Source organism: Eublepharis macularius, chromosome 2 (assembly GCF_028583425.1).
Source record: "Eublepharis macularius isolate TG4126 chromosome 2, MPM_Emac_v1.0, whole genome shotgun sequence".
In the NCBI taxonomy this organism is placed as follows: Eukaryota; Metazoa; Chordata; class Lepidosauria; order Squamata; family Eublepharidae; genus Eublepharis; species Eublepharis macularius.
In genome coordinates, this window is record NC_072791.1 from 31,510,177 (window position 1) to 31,529,457 (window position 19,281).

Below are 19,281 nucleotides of genomic sequence, written 5' to 3' on the forward strand. Positions count from 1 at the left end.
CTATTGATCACTATCCCAGAAGCTTCCTCATACCTCCTTTTTATGGGCTGCTGCAGGGCTGGTTCAAGGACAGCCAAATTAGCCTTCATGTTTGCCTCCTCCTCAGTAAAGGTGACTTCCTCGTACAGTTCTTTTCACCCCTTCTTTGGCTGCTTGCTCCTTCTCTGTGTTTTGCTCAAAGATGCTCTTCTCTTAATGTTTTGGCTGCCTTGCTTGGAAGATTATCCTCCTTTCCTCTCGTTCTGTTCCTCTGACTCAGCTTCATGTCCACACTTCTAATTATGAGAAAGGTAAGCTATATTTTAGTTAAATCTGTTTTAAATGGATAAGGCCCATCTCCTTCTAGTCAAAGGTTTTTTTCCCCTTCTGTTGATGCAACTCAATTGTAAATGTGGCAGCAGCAATGGGCAGCATCATATGCAGCTGCAGAGGGCTGATTCACCCCCCCCCCCATCATCTCCAGGTGAACAGTTAACTCCACCCTTGCTAGCTCTGAGAAAAGAGCAGTTGAGAAAATCTCACCTTTTATGCAGTATTTTATACCAACTGGAGATACTGGAGAGCTAAAACTTGATCGCTGCTTTTATAGATTTGGGTAGCACGTAGAACCAATTGTGCCTTGAAACTGTTTCATTTCCACACTGAAAAAGGAAGAGTTGTTTTAATGGTATGATTTGAGTCCGTTGGTACCTTAGAGACTAATGAAATGTTCAAGGTGTAAGCTTTTGAGAGTCAGAGCTCCCTTCTTCAGACACGAGTAGGAAAGGAGATCTCTGAGCCTTTATATCCCAGCCAAAAGATGGGTGGGGTGTTACAAGGGAAGGTATAATGGTGTAAACACCCCACCCACCTTGTAGTGTTGCCAGCTGCCTGGAGGAAAAAAGTCCTGTCTCTTTAATACTCAAGGAATAGAGCTGTACTATAATGAAATGGTTTAGTGAGATGCTTTGGTAAAGGGACAGGAACTGTAGACTATACTACTGTGTACTGTCTGTGAATGTAGATATGATCTTACTGGGCAGTTTCCACTTCATTTACTATGTCACATCAAATTACTTATGTTTCATCACTGTATTCCTGTATTCAAATTGTATGCTTCTTTTCAAATTTCTGCTATGCATTCCCTGTTGTATTGTTTATTGAATGTCCCCAATGCTGATCATATTGACTCACACTGTATAATCCACCTTGGATCTCAGTGAGAAAGGGAGACTATAAAAAACATAAATAAATAAAATAATACAGGTGTAATGGCATGTCATTGACTTCTAGGCCTGTTCGCAACTGTAGGTTGATTCCAAACAAAATCCCATTTTCCGTCTTCCCACTGCAGACCCCGCCCCATGTTGTTCCTTAGGATCCTCTATCCCCCTGGGAGTAGCATTTTGTGGAGTTCAGTGCAGTGCAATGGGAGGGGGGAGACAGGAAAATTCTCTTTGGCTGATAGAATGTTCTTGGGTACTAAAAAACTAACAGTACAATCCTGTGCAGACCTACCCGATCTGAGCCCATTGATTTTCATGGGCTTAGACTAGAGTAACTCTGCATAGGACCACATTGTAAATTTGCTTACATGTATTATTGAAAAATTCCTTATTATACCATTTTTAGTTGAAAGGACGAACAATACTAATTATTGAACAACATTGACTTGTATGCAAATATAAGACAACTCTTTTTCTTTCTTTCTGGGGGAAAAACCTAGCCTTGTACTTGAGTAACTACTGTGCAGTATGCTTTTGTCAGTACATAACGATTTTGAAATGCAGGAAAATCTAATCAATTTCACGCAAGCTATGTGCTTAGGACAATTGAAATGCCAAAATTGCGAAATGCAGCAAACTCCGTCTCACGCTAATTTTAGACATATGCTGTGGCACATATCACTGAAAGGCACAGTGACTTCTACAGAGCTAAGAAAGGCACTTCTCTACTTTGAGAAATGTGGGAATAATTCATGTGTACTTTATTGTAGAATCAATGCAAGTATTATTGTATTGGTGAAAAATGGAAAATTAGTTGTACCATGATGATGGTGAATCTTTAGTGAATAAGATGTGGGGTTAAATCAGAGCTGGATGCTCTGTTTCTGTTTCTTTTTTTTACCATGAAGGGCAGGACTAGCTAAATTTTGCATATACCTGTAGGTTTTTTTCTGTCACTGGGTGTTTATTAGCTTTGGGGGTTTCTTACAAGCTGATAATAATTGCACTGGTTTTGATTTGATTCTTGTGGAAATCACTCAAACCACATAAAGGAGTTAAGTTTCAGAAAATTGTTATTGGTGAAGAGTGTTATTCATTTTCACATTTTTTTAATAATAAAGTTTTATTAAAATTTCTAAACTTCTTATTAGCCCTGTGGCGCAGAGTGGTAAGCTGCAGTACTGCAGCCCATGCTCTGCTCACGACCTGAGTTTGATCCTGGTGAAAGACAGGTTCAAGTAGCCGGCTCAAGGTTGACTCAGCCTTCCATCCTTCCGAGGTCGATAAAATGAGTACCGAGCTTCCTGGGGGTAAAGTGTAGATGACTGGGGAAGCCTGCCAAGAAAATGTTGGGAAGTGAAGTCCCCCCATGAATCAGTAATGACTCGGTGCTTTCACAGGGGACTACCTCTACCTACCTAAACTTGATTATAAAAACATACAAAAAAGACATGTTTCTAAAAGATGAAACAAAGGAAGAAAAAAGAAAAAGAGAAAAAAGAAAAAAAGAAAAAATATAAAAATAGGAATACATACCAATTTTCTCTTTGAAAAGGTATAGCAATATGACATATTATATACGAACTCTAAGACTACCATAAGTAACTACTTCTCTTTTCCATCTAAACATTCTTTCTCTCTCCCTAATCTTCAAAAGTACAAATCATTAGGTCATTTCTTTCTGTTTCTCACAAAACGTCTATAAGAGGTTTCCAGATAATCAGATATTTGTCTAGTGTCTTTTCCCTGATCAAAGATGTCAGTTTAGTTTACCCATCTCGGCATAGTCTGTCATTTTCTCCAGCCACTCTTCTATCGTAGGTAATATTGTCACTTTCCATTTTTTTTAGTGTATAACAGTCTCGCTGCTGTTGTCATATACAAAAAAGTGTGCCATGTGTACCTTCTGTTTGTCCATTAAACCCAATAAAAAGGCTATTTTCACAAATTTTGCTTTGACATCCAAAAAGAGATACTAACAGTCAAAGATGCGCTCAGATTTCACACTTCTCCAAAGTCAAGCATACACATGAACCTGACTTGCTGTTAGGCTTGTGTGTAGTCTCCTCCCCACTTCCGCTCTCTCACTGAGAATCACAGTTGAACATTAGCTCGGGTTCCCTGTGACATACCAGGGGTGCAGGTTAACCAGGGTTGTTCCTTCATGCAAATCAAATGAGATTCTAATTTGGAGAAACTCAGTTGGGGGAAAATAATTCCAGCTAACTTGCATGCACCACAGGAAATCAAAGTTAGTTTTTAATCATGATTCTCCATACAAAAAGGGGGAGAAGCACATGTGCGACCAGCAACATGCCGAGTTCATGTATGTTTTTCCTTTGAGAGTGACATCAGTGTAGGAAGCAACATTACTTGACTTCTGAACTGTACCGCTATAATCATCATGTAGCAAGAAACCTTAAGCAGACAAGAAAGTTAAGCAAAAAAGTACATATGTGCTTTAAAAGCACTTGCATTTTTAAATAACTTTGCTATATTATAAAAAGCTCCTTAATAAAGATGCACGCTTGATGCAATTTTTAAAAAATGACCTAGTCTCCAGTTGGTTTCACTACCTAAGTTTCTGTCTAATTACTAAGTGACTAGACCTTTGTGTTTTTTTCTGCCCTGTGATCCAAGCAAGTGAACTGACAACTAGCTAGAAAAAAGCATTGCTGAGTTGCACTAAAATTCTTTGATCTGTCACACAATAGGCAACGCTTAGTTGACTGAGGAAAAACAGAAAAAGACTGAGTGGATAAAAGGACAGTTTGGTGAGTGATTACAGCATGAAGGCTCATGCCTAGATACTCCAGGTACTCAGTTTTATGTTCAGAATGGATTGTAACATACTTTGACACACCACTGGTGGTAACTTTGTGTGTGCCGAATCAAGGCACCACAGAGTGCATGCTTCTAAGCACATAAGACATCTTTTAGTTATACTTTTGCAACATCCAGCAAATCCTAGATCTTGAATGCAAACTTCAAGCATTGCTTTAAAATTATCCAGCCATATACTTTGGATGCTGGTATGTAAGGGAAAAAAGATGTGCTTAGGAAAAGGCAACAATGAAACTTGGCTGGTTCACAATTTTCTTGCATGTGATTGGGAAAATGAACATCAGTTGCTGTACAGTTTGCTTATAGGGAAATTTACTCCAATGTAAGCCTTGCTGCTTCAAACTACTCCTTCCATGTGAACACACATAAGACTGCTGCCCTGATTTTACTTCGCTAGTTATAACAGGTAGCCACATTCAAAGCAGAGTTGTTTTTCAATTGCTTGCTAGCAGTACAGTCCTAAATATGAATCGTGGGCACAGTCATGGCACACTGTCACATACAGGGGAGGGGCATGTAACTAGCTGGGAGGTGATTGAAACTCCATGCCACCCTCCCTCTGCAAAGAACTCCACTGATGCTTGAAGCACAATTAATGCCTGCTTATTCCGTCTTCGTTAACAGGCTTGGCTTTTCCATGCCCAGAGTCCCAAGATCAAAGGAGTGTTCTCTTCACTCCTCCTGTTTCTTAGGTCTCCTGAGCCTCTTGCCTCCCCTGTTCACCCCATACTCCATCTGAGCACGTCTTTTAAAGTCCTCCCTAACATCAAAACCCACCCCTGGGGCTCTTGTCGAGTCCTCCCCTCCTTTTTGCCCCATAGCCTCTCTTAGTCCTAAGGGAACATTCTCTCCACTAATTACTGGGGCTACTGCCAACCCACCTGTGAGTCCCCAGCCACACCCTACCCACTGGCTTGCCCTGGCTGTCTGCCCCACGCCTCCTGTCTCGGGGACAATTCTCCACACCCTTCACAAGACAACTGGCCCCCTCCTCCTGGCTGCTCCATGCCACTCCTGGCCATGGTGGCAGGAACCTTGACCCCGCCCAGAAACAAGTGTGTGACTCTGTTTAGGATTGCACTGCATGTCTCTGCATTTGTTCACTGCTCTGGGTGGGCAACTAATTTGTCTAGAAGAGTGGTGTACAAGCACAGTTGTTGTTGTTCTTGTTATTATCATTATTTAGGAAGTACTGATGTAACCAATTCTCAAATGCATGCAAAGATAATCTTCTGCAAACAACCCACAGCAGCATTTTTAATGATAACAACATTTGATTTATATACCACCCTTCAGGACAACTTAATGCCCACTCAGAGCGGTTTACAAAGTATGTCATTATTATCCTCACAACAAAACACCCTGTGAGGTGGGTGGGGCTGAGAGAGCTCCAGAGAGCCGTGACTAGCCCAAGGTCACCCAGCTGGCTTCAAGCGGAGGAGTGGGGAATCAAACCCAGCTCTCCAGATTAGAGTCCTGCACTCTTAACTACTACACCAAACTGGCTCTCATAACATTATGTCTGTGAGAAGGGATCAAACAATATTGCCCTAGATATTTTTATGGTTAGGGAGTTACTTACAACTTGCTGTGCCAGCTCTTTCCTTCGAGGAAATAACTGTGTGGGCGCTTGCTCTCTTCTGGAAATAGAAGCAATTTTGACACATCCCTAAAACACTTCTGAGTCTGCAAAATAAGGTACCGCTTAAGTTCCTGTCAAAACACGTACATCCTCCAATATGTCAGGGGAGAAAACAGGTATGTATGCTCAGTTTACTTAAAATGCATTGGCAATGGAGACGAAGAGATGAGAGTACAGTTGCAAGTGAGTCAATGTCATGTAGTGCGATGGTATCACAGCCCAGGCCACCCTACCCTAGAGGAAGAGGGAGTGGAGCCTCCCGGGACACAGCCCTAAGGAAGGTAGCCATCCACTGAAAAAGCTGCAAAGAAAACCAAGTGGGTTGTCAACAGCAAGAGAGGAGCAGTCAAAAGGAAGGCCCACCAGTAACAGCTCCCTATGGAGGAGAGGATTCCTCTGGAGTAAAGGCATCCTTGACAGGAAAGTCTTGCTCCAGGGTAGGAGCAGGGAAATAGGAGCTGGGAAGAGCCAGAAGAAAGTATCTCAAGCAAGGGATACCTGTGTGAAGGAGGCTGCATTACACGGCCTCCGGGAGAGAATGAAGGATCTCAGTATGCTGCCACCATCCGTGTGATGTTAGATTTCTGGAGTGCAGGCTGAACACCGAAATAACCCTTCTCTGCTGTTTTCCACACGGGGACAGGTGTGGGTAGTTTTTGCTGCAGCTGCGAATACCGTGCAGCAGTGCCAGGGCTTCTGCACAGCAGGTTTCACTGGTAGTTGTTTTTTAATGGTGATTGAATAGTGTTATACTGATACACTGCTATATCAAAATATGCATCAGGTTCCCTGAATTCCCAGATTTTTTTTTTAAAGTAAATATCTAGCCCTTCAGTTGTGGGGATATGCTTTTTTTCATCTATCTCTACTAGGAAAGGGGCTAGATACTTACTTTTTAAAAATGAAACCTGGGAATTCACGGAACCTGATTTGGGATAATGGTATATTAATATAAAGGACTTATTTTTAAAAAGAAAAACCCTCTGGATTAGGGAGAAAAAATACTTACTGCTGCTGGGCGGGGGGCAGGAAAATCCAAACTTTCCCACTCACATGGTAGCCATCCAGATTTACTGCGATCTTTCCCAAAATTCTGGAGCAAAGCAAGCTTGAGAAAGATTGGAGGAAAACTAAAGATACCCTGGGAGGTACACAAATGCATCACACTGCTGTGAGGAAGCAGGAAACACGCCCCCCCCTTCCCAACGGCATCAAACTTGGGGCAAATGACAGGTGCAGAAACACCTTCTGTATCAAAACCTTGGAGAGCAAGCTGTGTAAACTCTCTAAAAGACGAGTCTATGAGAAAAATTACTTTCCTTGTCTTGGGCAGTCTCAGAGCATTTGTAGAGTGCAGGAGAAAATGCTTAGTAGGGCTTCTCTGTTAAAAAGAATAGAGTTTGTTTAGGTGTTAAAAGTAATGTGTACTGGAATAGGTACCTCTGCTTGAGAGGTAACATGGTGTAGTAGTTAAAGCATCAGACTAGGATCTGGGAGGCCCACGTTCGAATCCCAACTCTACCAAGGAAGCTTGCTGGGCAACCTTGGGCCAGACACACTCTCCGCCTAACCTATCACACAGTGCTATTGTGATAATAAAATGGAGGACAGGACAACAGTGTAAGTTGCTTTGAGTCCCCTCTGGGGAGAAAGGCAGGATATAAATGGAGAATAAATTTACAGCATAAATAATTCTTATGCAAAAAGTAACTGCAAAAAAGAAAGATTAAAACCAGTTGTGATGTTCCCCAAGGTCTCAAAGGAGGGGCAACACTCATACTTCAGGCGGCCATTCCCTTGTCTCATCATCAGCCCACCCGTGCCAGCGTTGCCTGACTTTACTTCCCCATGAGTCCCCCCATCCTGTGGCAGCTGCAGAGCAGGCTCTCCCAGGCTGACAACCTGGCAGGATAGATGCTAGAGAGGCAGGGTGTCGGGCAGGTGGGTACTACCTTGGTGGGCTGTTGCTGTCTGGTCCTGGCCAGCTGTGCCTCTGGTCTCACTTGCTGCTCTTGGCTCCCTGGGACATCCACATTCTTCTTGGACCCCACTCTGGGTCTGGGGGTTTGGCACCTTCTTTCAAGTACATCTCTGCGGGTTGCCTCCTCCATGTGCCAGTCATGCTGCTGCCTCAGCTATCTCGGCCGCCTTTTGCACACTGCTTTCCTTGCTCCTTCCTCTGCTGCCCACCTCTCCATCGGCTGGGTGTCCCTCTTTTAAAGCACATGCCTCCTGACCTTGGCCATGCCACTCTGATGGTGTGCCAGGTGCCTCGTGACCACACACACCTCTCCTAAAGGTATTGGTGCTCCCTTCCACCTGTGCATGCCACTGTGACGAGAAGTCTGCTTTAGAGTGTCCCGAGCCTGCTCAATGAAGGACTGTGAACGTGTAAGGCTGTTGTGCTAACATCCACCACTGGACCCATTCATTGTACTGGCCCTGATCTTTCATCCAATGCAGTGCTGCATGGTCGGTTCCTAGGGTGAAAGGGTTGCAGAGTAAGTAATAGCGCAGTGACGTGATGGCCCATTTCACTGCCAGGGCCTCCTTTTCCATTGCTGAGTAGGCCCTTTCCCTGGGGAATAATTTCCTACCGAGGAATGGGATAGGGTGTTCTCGCCCCTCATGTGTCTGAGCCAGTACTGCCCCTAGCCCATTCTCAAGGCATCTTGGGATGTGCTAAATCAGGCCCCTGCAGCACCAAGGGGTTGGTCAGAATCCCGACTATTTGATGCACCGGATCCCAAGGGACTGGCTCCAAAAACCCCTCCTTCAAAAGGTCAGACAAGGGGGCTGTCCAGGTTGCAAAGTGTGGGCCAAAGCAGCTGTAATAACCCACTAATTCCAGTAGTTGGCAGACATGTTTCTTGAACGCTGGGCAGGGGAAATTCTGTAGGGCTTTCGCTTTGCTGTTCACCGGTCTTACCTCTCCTCCTCCCACAAAATGACCCAGGTATTGCAGGGTGCCCCGGTCCAGATGACATTTCCGTGCATTCAGGTGCAACCTCATTTGCCCAATGACTGAGAACACAGCCTCCAGATGCTGCAGGTGTTCGTTCCACATTCTGCTGGACACCACCACATCATCAATGTATGCCAACGCAAACCACTGGCAGGGACTCAACAGCCTGTCCACAAGCTGCTGAAATGTGGCAGCCGCCCCGTGCAACCCAAAGGGTGTGGTCATAAACTGAAACAGGCCCCAGGGTGTCGCAAAGGCTGTCTTTTCTTTGTCCCGAGTTCGCAGCAGTACCTGCCAGTAGCCCTTGGTCACGTCCAGCATAGAGGTATCGGGCTTCCCCCAAACATTCCAGCAGATGGGGAATGTGGGCCATGGGGTAGGCATCGAATCAGGATACCTTATGGATGCCTCTGAAGTCCTATGACTACAGATTAACAATGAAACTACCATCTGAAACTATCGCAGAGGCAGGTTAAATTGAAAGAGGGTGACTGTTCCAAGGTCACTTAGTGAGTTTCATGGCTGCCTAGAGACTGACCTCAAATCTTCTAAGCTTACACCCTCTAAAAGAAACCAAGGATGAGATGCAAACTTGCCATTTGCAGTTCAGTCTTGCCCCTATGGTTCAAGGCAGGCCACTCTCTCCAGGCTTTTGAGGGAGGAGTTCCATCTTTTAAAGTTGTTTACTTGGGCTGCCTAAGCTTCTAGCCCGAGGAGTGTTTTATGACTCTCATTTTAGGTGGTTGAATGTTGTTTTACAGTCTTTTTATGCCCCTGTCTTGTTTTTAAGGTTTGTTTTAAAGAACTGGTAATTCTTGGTTTTTAAAATAACTTTTGTTATGTTATTTTTACTTTGTGAGCTGCCTTAAGCAGTTCTCTAGAAAGGCAGCATATAAATTTTCTAAATAAATATGTCTCTCCCCCGCCCCCCATCTACAATATAGGGGGAAATAGTATTGACTTACCTTACAGGATTATGATAGCATCTAAAATAGGGGAGAGGGTGTGCCTCAATGGGAAAGCATACAGAAGGTCCCACATTCAGTTCTTGGCATGTCTAGTTAAAGGATCTCAGATGGGAGAAGCTGGGACAGGCTTTTCTTTGTCTTAGACGCTGGAAAGCTGCTGCCAATCACAGGGGTAACAGTCAATACTGTGCGATACATTCGAATGACAGCAATTCCCAAATGTGCTCATTACTCTCCAATGGCCTCCTCGTTTTATTTATTTTAACGGATATCTCTTCCTCCCTCCAACTGTTCAAGGAAAAGAGGCTTCTCTACTAGGCAGCAGTGAAAGAAGACTGGTAAGAACAAAACAATAGAGGAAGGATCTTTGCAGAGACGGTTGCAATGCTCTTCAATGCATCTGACAAAGTTAGCTTTACCTTGTCAGAAGCTTATCTCCGCATATGCGTTAGTGTACTGCCAAAATTGATTTGGGGGGGGAGGGGGGATAATGAATGTGTATGTGACTCGGTTGCGGACTGGAGCTCTCTGCAACCCAGTATACAGCGTGATGTTCTATAGGATCTGCTACCTCCCATTGTGTTCAATTAGGCCTGCTCTTGAGGAAGGGTGAACAGCAAGACGTTGCAAATTTAGGCTGCATCCGCATCTCATGAGATATTGTTGTGCTACAGAGACCATTCCTGACTGGCCTGCTTGTCTGCAACAAGACAATCTGGTCGTGAATGGCTGCTGCAGCACAACAGCTCACAAAGTGTGGAGGCAGCCTTGGACCACAACCCTACAGACAAAGGGAGCTTTGACTCTCAAAAGCTTATATCCTTGAAAAACCTTGTTGGTCTCTAAGGTGCCACAGGACCCAATCCCAGATGTTCTACCGCAGACCAACAAGTCTACAGACCTGCAACCCTACTCATCTTTTACGTAGAGGATCTCATGCCATAGAGCCTCTCTACACCAGACGCCTCTGTTTGTCAAATGTACAGAGATGCCATGTTAGTCAGGAAGCGCAGTTTTAAAAGACAGAGCTGGCGGAAAGCACTCTTCACAGTGTTTGTTAATTTCATCTTCACCTCCTGGAAGGCTCTGTCAATTTCACCTCTCCAGTCTAAACTGTGTGGGATGGCAACCAAAGGGCAGTGAAGAGTGGAAATGGGCTGGAGCTGCCTTCCAGAGCCAGGGCTTGGACCAGGAATTTCCCTTCTGGCATTTCACAGCCCCTTCACACAGCTCCAGTGTACAGCAAAACCTTTGCTGGGCCAATGGCTCTGTCTTTTTAAACTACCCCCCTCTAACATTGCATCTCCTGACACGTGTTCTTCAATGTGTTTTAAACTACCCCCGTCTAACATTGCATCAAGAAGAGGCTGGATGAATACTTGTCAGAGATGCTTTAGGCTGATCCTGCACTGGGCAGGGGGTTGGACTAGATGGTCTGTATGGCCCCTTCCAACTCTATGATTCTATGATCTCCTGACACGTGTTCTTCAATGTGTTTTAAACTACCCCCATCTAACATTGCATCTCCTGACACGTGTTCTAACATTGCACTCCTGACACGTGTTCTTCAACACCTGCGAAAGCAGGGAGGGCGGAATATAAATGTAATAAATTAAATGTCTCCTGTAGAGAGCAAGATTCGGGTCCAGTAACACTTTAAAGACTAAATTTCCAGGGTATGAGCTTTGACTCTCGGAAGCGTATCCCCTGGAAATCTAGTTGGTCTTTAAGGTGCTACTGGACCCAAATCTTGCACTTCTACTACAGACCAGCAGGCTACCCACCTGAAGCGATGCATTTTAGTTTCACTTTAGCTCTCTTTGTGTTTCCTGTTTTATATGCATCCTCCTCCACTTAGGATCATAGCGATGGGCTCTTCAAACTGAATTCGCTGCCATTGTCAGATTGCTAGAAAACTATTGTTCCAGGTAGAGACCTTTAGAGCACCACTGGACGTCATGATAATCTTAAAGAGTGATATAGAAAGCCGTTCAATGCTGCGAGATATTTTCCATTGCTGTATTGCAAAAAAGGTACCGCCGGTATCTTTCTGCGGGTCTCTGTCCGCAATGCCCCCGAGCAGTCGCGCGCCGACCCGTTCAGCCCCGTCCAGTCCACTGCGGACCACGTGTCCCGAGCGCTACCGCGCAGACTCCCCGCTGGCCCCTCCCCTCCCTCTCCCCCCCTCCCCCGAGCGAGTCTGGCCGGAGCTTCGGATCAAAATGGCGGCCGCGAGAGCGGCCGGAGCAGACCGAGGAGGGGGTGGTAGCGGCGGCCGGGGGAGCCGCTGATTCGGGCCGGCGCTGAGAGCCCAGCCGGGAGCTATGGAGGCTCGGGGCGGCGGCGGCTGAAAGGGAGCGCGGTGAGTGGAAAGCGGCGGGCGAAAGTCGCGCTCCCGGGGAGTGTGCGAGTGTTGGGGGTCCCTGGCCCCATGGAGCCTGCCCCGCACCCGGCCTGTGGCGCTGTGGGGCGGCCCCGGCCCCTTTCGGCCGTCCCGGCGGGTTGGGACTCTGAGGAGCGCCTTTTCCTGCCCCTCCCTTGTAGTGTTTGTGTTGTGGGAGTTGCTGCTTCACAACCCAAACAAGGTGCTGGGGGGGGGGGCAGGCGACAGGCACCCCCAGCCTCGGGGCTCCGGGCGCTGCGCGGCTTCCCTGGCCCCTCTCCCACTTCTTCCCCAGGTGTTGCGCTCCCGGCCGCCTCTCCTCCTCCTGGCTGCTGCTTCGACTCGCCTCTCGCCGAAGTTCACCTTCGGTTTGCCCTGCGCTCCCTTCCCGCGCAGAGGCTGGCCGCTTCCTAAATCTTTCTCGCCCCCATGAACTAAACTTACGTGAGGACTCTTTCCTCCTCTCTCCCACCTTCCGCTTTCTAGTCGCCTGCTATTCAGCTGCTGGAGGACGGGCTGTTGTCAGGCATTGGGGTTTGCTCTCTTGCTCGTACAACTTGGGATAGGGGAGAACTCGCCCCCCAAAGATATACCAACTGCATGCAGAACCTTTGTTGGGTAGACGAGCAAAGGGCTGGGGGAGAGGGGGGATATGTGGCTTGTGTGCTGATGTGTCAACACACACACGCACCCCTCCCCTTGCATGCTTTCTATTCATGTGTGGATTTCATGTGACAACCTTGGAGAAGTCAGTACTTCTCAGTCACCATTTGTGTACACCGTAGATTCAGATTTATACTGATCTACTTCTCAGGGTAGTTTCAGGTGGGTATTGGCCTGCAGTAGAAGAGTAAGATTCAGGTCCAATAGCACCTTAAAGAACAACTATATTTCCAGAGTATAGGCTTACCAGAGTCATAGCTCCCAAAGGACCAATTTGGTTGGTTTTTAAGGTGCAACTGGACTCAAATCTTGCTCTGCTGCTTCTCAGGGGTGTGAGAATGGATGATGCATTGTAAAGTTTGTGGCATGCAGCTCTGTATTTACCTTGGGGTGAGTTCATCCCTTAAACAGGTAGCTGTGACTTTCCCTAGTGAATCCACATGATTTCTCTTATATGCATGATACATTAATAGTTTAAGTTATTTAGATAGAATCTTTGGTAGCCCTTCTGCAGGAACACCCACCAGCTTTCTTGTCTGGCAGCACTGTCTTTTAAGACTGATGAGTTCAAACAGATCTTTGGGGAGCTTAGCTTCGGTATCTGGGAAAGTCGTAAATGGATTTTTGGATGTCTGTGGAATGCATAGGGGGCTTACTGTATAGTGTTTTATGTACCATGTCTATTTCATGATTATTAGCTGTCTGGGGCTCTGATTAAAAAAGAGATGGACTCAGTAAACTGAAAGCTCTCTTAGTTAAGTGGCTAGATGTAATTTACTGTGTGCCATGTAGTAACCCACTGGTTCTCAAACTTTTGATGTGTACTGTATTGGAATGTGCTTGCAAAGTAACTCAATAAAAAACAGGAATCTCACATCACTTAACACAACATTAATATTCTATTTGTCATGTTTAACATTTCTAAATATATCATATTGCTGAGCAGTACACTGTATTTCTTGGCCGCTTTGCACACCATGCAGATACAAACCCAAGTTTGCTTCCAAGCCTTCCAGTTCCCCCCCATTCCTTCTCTTCCCTCCTGGCCTTATGATCCACTGGGGAGGGCTTGCAGGTGGAGCATCTCTTTTGCATTCAGAAGGTCCTGGGTTCAAATCCCCACCCCAGTTAAGAGGAATAGGGTTTGGTGTTGTGAAAGACCTCTGCCAGAGAGATGCTGCCAGTTAGAGTAGACATTATCGACCTTGCTAAATGAATGGTCTTATTTAGTATAAGGCAGTTTCATGTGGTGTAGTGATTAGAGTATAGGGCTGGGATTTGGGAGACCCGAGGTTCAAATCCCCACCCTCCCTTGGAAGTTTGCTGAGTGACCTTGGGCCAGTCATACTGTCACAGCTTTACTTCCCTCACAGAGTTGTTGTGATGTTAAAATAGAGAAGCAAACATGTAAGCTGCTTTGGGTCCACACTGGGGAGAAAGGTGGAGTATAAATGAGTAAATAATAAATGTGTGATTATCTACCAGTTGCAACCCACTTTTGAGATCCCATCCCACAATTTGAGAACCATGTTGCGTAGTTGTGGACTTCATCTACTCTCTTTGGAAGTTGGTCTTGTTTCATTGCCGAGAGACTGTACCTTACAGGACCTAGCACCTTTATTGTGCTTCTTTTGGTACGGATATGTAGTGCTACTGTTCCAATTCACGAAAGATTTCTGAGTTTGGTCAGCTTCTTGCATAGAATGTGTTGTAGCCCAAGTCTCCAAAGTCTCCATGGGTGCTTTTTTCTATATTTTTCTATATTTGCTTGTAAGGGGAACATTCTTATTCTGTGGTCTTCCTTGACCAAGGTTTTGTACTGAGTTATCATTTTGCATAAACTGTCTCATCCATGCCTGAAGCACCTTGAGATTCTCAAGCATGAAGGGCAATATAGGCTATTACTGTGTTGGTATCCAGAAGAGTTGGACAGGCTTATAGATGCAGACTGTAGATATAAATGCCTTCAGAATGGAATGAGGATGACACAGTTCATTTCTCTTATACCGGATATTTTGGTGCAACCTCATTTTTTCTTATATGGAGGATAGCACAGTATGCAAGAGTGTAACATTTTTCATTGCCATTCATGTCAAATGGTTATTAGATTTTTGTTCAGCATAAAGAGATGTGTGCAGGAAGCATACCCCATGCTTTTTTTTAAAGGTTGAAATTCTTCCCATCTTGCCGTGTAGCATTCTTACTGGTAACTTTGCCTGTATTTCGTGGAACAGAAGAGTTTGAATTCTCTTGTCATTTGCCACATTCTTGGGCAGACGTCTGTTTTTATTTACATAAATTCTTTTATCTAGTGACTTTTGCCCCTTTAATGGGGTTGCTAATCCACGGTCTGGCATTCATCTGTTCTGTGGCATTTGCGTAGAAGGGTAGTTTTTGCAGAATGGAATTCTCATTCCTTTGTGTGTGTGTGTGTGTGTGTGTGTGTGTATGCATATTCACTTTGGATAGTGATTGTCTGTCGGTGTTGACAGATCAAAGAAGTAAAACTGTTTCTGTTTTCCTTGTCACTGTTGCAATTTGCCATGCATACGTCCTGCCATGTAATACTGTCTGGGCTGGGCAACTTGTTTAGCATGAAAGATTGCATCAGTTGATCATGCCATCATTTATTCTTTTGTCTCGGAAATTACAAGAGTTAGACAAGCACTTGAAGCAGCACCTTTTGTCCCTTTCAGGATTATAAGATCACCTATGTGTGGTCTGCAGCCCACACCCGGGTGCTCTGCACTGGCTTACCTGAGGGTACAAAATAATTTGCAAGCAAGCCAAACACTTACTGTGAATAGTGTTACTGATTTAAGAGAAACTGAATTAAATGTGGCACCTATGGTGGAGAGCAGAACATCTTTCAGAGGTCAGTAAATGAAAAGTTACTTAAAACATTATTGTTGGCTGCAGTCAGTCAGTCTTTACTGTGGCCCACAAGCCACATATACAGTAAAATCTGTAAAATGTTAATAATACAAACCACTCTTATATGTACACACTTATTACACACAATAGAATTAAAATTAACATACAGTTTGTACACTAGAGCTTCTCTCTGCCTGAATTTTTATGGCAGTGGAGAGAAGATTTGCAACACACTCAGTAACAACATTTCAAGGATTTTCTGCTCTAAAAAAAATGTTTTTTCCCAATAATGGGTTCCTGTAAATTTCATTATAGTAGGCTGTAGTATTTCTTTCCCATGCAGAAATGTACAATGTTCATATATTTGAATGTATACTGTAATGTGGCTCATTTCTCTCACTTCACCATTGTTCAGGTACCAAACAGTTTTTTAAAAATTCTTATCTATGGTGGGCTATGTACAGGTTTCCCTAATGGGGCAAAAGCAGTTCCCTGGGACCATTTCAGGTCAGGAAAACAGTGTGGGGGCTAAGGCTTAAATCCCCTTTCCCCACAGGCCTGATCCATATCAGGCCTACTCATGCCTGGGAATTACATTCTCAGCGTGGAACTCTTAGAATACATCTTGGTTGAGAGGACTGCTGCAGGCATGTGGGGAACACAAGAACTTCTTGATACATTATTAGATCATTGGTACTTTGACAATACCTGAATGGCAAGCCATTGTAAACAGGTGTAGTATACTTCCTTCGCTTTTCTAGTATACGCACAAAGCCTAATGAGACTCTTTAGCTAATAAGAGGTTTGAACCAGAGTCTTCTGTAGCCAGACTTGCTGTACCAGTTTATCTTTATCTCCTGGATCAGCATTTTGACTTATTCTGTGCCTCTTGCCCTTTCTCTGTGCTAGGGCATTGGGACAAGCTGGGTTCTTGTTGGTTGTGGGTTATTTCTATGTGTGTATTTAAATTGCCTTGTTTAGCCATAAGTATAATTTTTGATGTAATCAGGATGTCATTTTGATGTTGGTTGATTTTTGAGGTTAATATGAAATACTAGGTGCGCTTTTATAAACCGTCTTAGAATACATGCACAGGCATGCTGCAGTACTGTTTTGTCAGCTTTGGAGTTTGTATAGAAGACTTACGTTGAACTTTGGTGTATAGGACTCTTAGGAAGCAAGCCTAATTGCATTGTTTTTGCATTGTACCTCTGCGGGCTGAATCAAACTGGTAACACCCCCTTCCCACCTTCTGACCTGGATATGAGGGCTGATGGATCTTTGTTCGTATTTGTGGCTGACAAAGTAAGCTTTGACTCATGGCAGCTTTATAACCTGGAAAAAATTTTTTGATCTCTAAGATGCTACTGGATTCAAATTTCGTTAGGCTACAGTCTGACGCATGTTTAAGTAGGCAGTAAACCCCATCTACATTCATAGGACTGATCTAAGCAAACATGCTTAAGTCTGCGCTGTTTGGCAAGACAGCAAATCTTGGTTCTTAGGGTTAGTACCAGTGGCCACAACACAAGATTGAGGTTTTAGAAACCTGAACTGTTGTTCTTATGATTAATATAGCATTAGAGTTTACACTGGGATCACATCATCCAGCACTTCCCCCAGTTTCCTACATTTTCTCATTTTTGTATTCTTACGTACCATTTACACACACATTCAGTTTTCTTTTCAGTATTATCTTGCACTGATGCCTAGCCATACCTTTGGGTCTTGGAGCCCCCATCCTGTTCCACTTCATCTTGAAGTCTCATCGCCAGGCTCAAAGTTGAAGTCCTCATCTTTTCTCCCAAGCCTTCCCCATCCCAATCAGGCTGAAAACGTTGGCTCTTTAGCTGTCTCCAAAAGGAAAGGTGAAAATCTGTTAATCATGCTGGATATGCCTGTGCAGCACTAGAAAAATCTACCCCTTCCTCTCAATTCCTGCTCCTTGTTCTTTCCTTCATAGCAGCCTTAACCCACCATATCTTTCTCTTATTTCCTCCAGCTGTACTTCCTCAGTTCTTCCCTTCTACAACTCTGCCTGTTCTCATTTGCTGTCCTACTACATTTGAAACTCCTACCCAGATTGTCTGCTTTATATCCCCCTCTTCTCTCAAAACCTGCTCCCAAATCTCTCCCATTTGTTTTTGGCACCTGCTTTCATTTGGCCTAGCTGTTCCTTCCTATAGTGTCCTCGGCACAGCTGCCTCCTCCAGAGCACTTTCTCTTTGTGTTCCTGCCCATCCAGAGACTGTTCAAAGTGCCGGTCTTTGCCAGCCTTTAAGAAAGTGGTAACGCTGCCCTGTTTGAAATGGCTTCTTCATCTGGATTTCAAACTGAGCTGTTTTATTGAGGTCTCTGCGCTGTTTCTCAGTGTAGCGTTTTTGTGCGTATATGTCGCTGTTAAGGCTGTTGATTAGTTTGCCGTACAAATATGGTTTCATCTGTTGCATTGTTTTATCTCGACAGTCTAGGGAGCGCGGAATGGCTTATGTGCCCGCCCTTATCCTTAAAGTAACCCTGTGAGGTAGGCTAGGCTGAAAGAGGCTGGCCCAGGATCACCTAGCGATCCTCATGACTGAGTAGGGATTTGATTTTAGGTCTCCCGAGTCCTGGCATTCTCCAGGCTGACCTTTATGGATGGGTAGGGTATACATGTTTAAAAATAAATAAATCTAGCTGTCCTTATCTTCAGCTGGAACTGTAACTTTGTTTGCATATGATTGTCCTGTGTCTAATTACCCAGTTATCTACTATTGGAACTGAACTCGTAAGCTGCTCAGGGCAGAAACCTATACTCTATTAAGTGCTGGGTACATTGGGAGCAATTTAAAAATGGTAATAAAAATGAAGCTCTAAGAAGGCTTTAGTTAATGTCTCTCATATCTCCATCTGAACTTGGCCTCATAATCTGGATTTTTTAAAAGAAAAACTCACTATAGGGCTGGGTACAAGAAAGGGAGATGTTTCCACCAACCTGGAGGAATCCCAGGCTTTAGAAAAAAAAACAGAGTTAAAAAAGAGGGATATATTTTAAAAAACAAAACAGAGAAGCAGGGTCTGCGCAGACTTCTCAACTCCAACGAGAAAAATGCTGAACAAGATCTCGCAGCAGTGTTTTGAGAGATCTCAGCAGCAACCTGGCTGGAGGTAGCTTGAAGTGGGAAATGCACCTCAGGGACTTTCTGCTCTAAACCAAATCATGCCCCCATCAGCTGGCTGGCAGTGGCTCAGAGAGAGGGAGACTTGGAGTGTAACGCATACGTGAGGGTGAAGGGGGGGGGGAGTAGCGTGCATCCTGCTTGTAAGCCCAGCAGCATTATCTGGCTGGCTTGGTATGTGTGGAGGGGTGAGAGCCCAGGGGCAGAAAGTGCACCATAAAAGCTTTCTGCCTCACGTCACTGCTTATCACAGCAGTGGTTCCACAGACCGGCAAGGGCCCATCCTCTGTGAGTTCTTACAAGCCCACTGTTCATATTTACTGTTTTTGGAAGGTACAGCTCATTGCTATATGGGAAGGTAGATACCTCTGGCTGGAATTGTGCAAATAGTGTAAATAACAGTTCTATGAAAGTTTCTTCATATTTTATAGTTTCTCCACATGAGCCGTGTATTGTTTATTGTGTAAATTTTTTTTGCCATGTTCAGTGTAATGAGAACCTTTTTGGCAGCTGAATATCCTAACCAATTGGAATGAATATGAGGTTTGAGTCTGGCCATGCCAAAAGCTCAAAATACTA

General features: G+C 44.6%; 1 protein-coding gene across 1 annotated transcript in view; it reads left to right on the forward strand.

Annotated features, from left to right (window-relative positions):
• Positions 1-11,841: 11,841 nt before the first annotated feature.
• BTBD7 (BTB domain containing 7) overlaps positions 11,842-19,281 on the forward strand; it is an 86,469-nt gene continuing 79,029 nt past the window's right edge. Inside the window, exon 1 of the mRNA XM_054971490.1 lies at positions 11,842-11,986. The gene's annotated coding sequence lies outside the window, so the exon portion shown is untranslated. The remainder of the gene's footprint in view (positions 11,987-19,281) is intronic.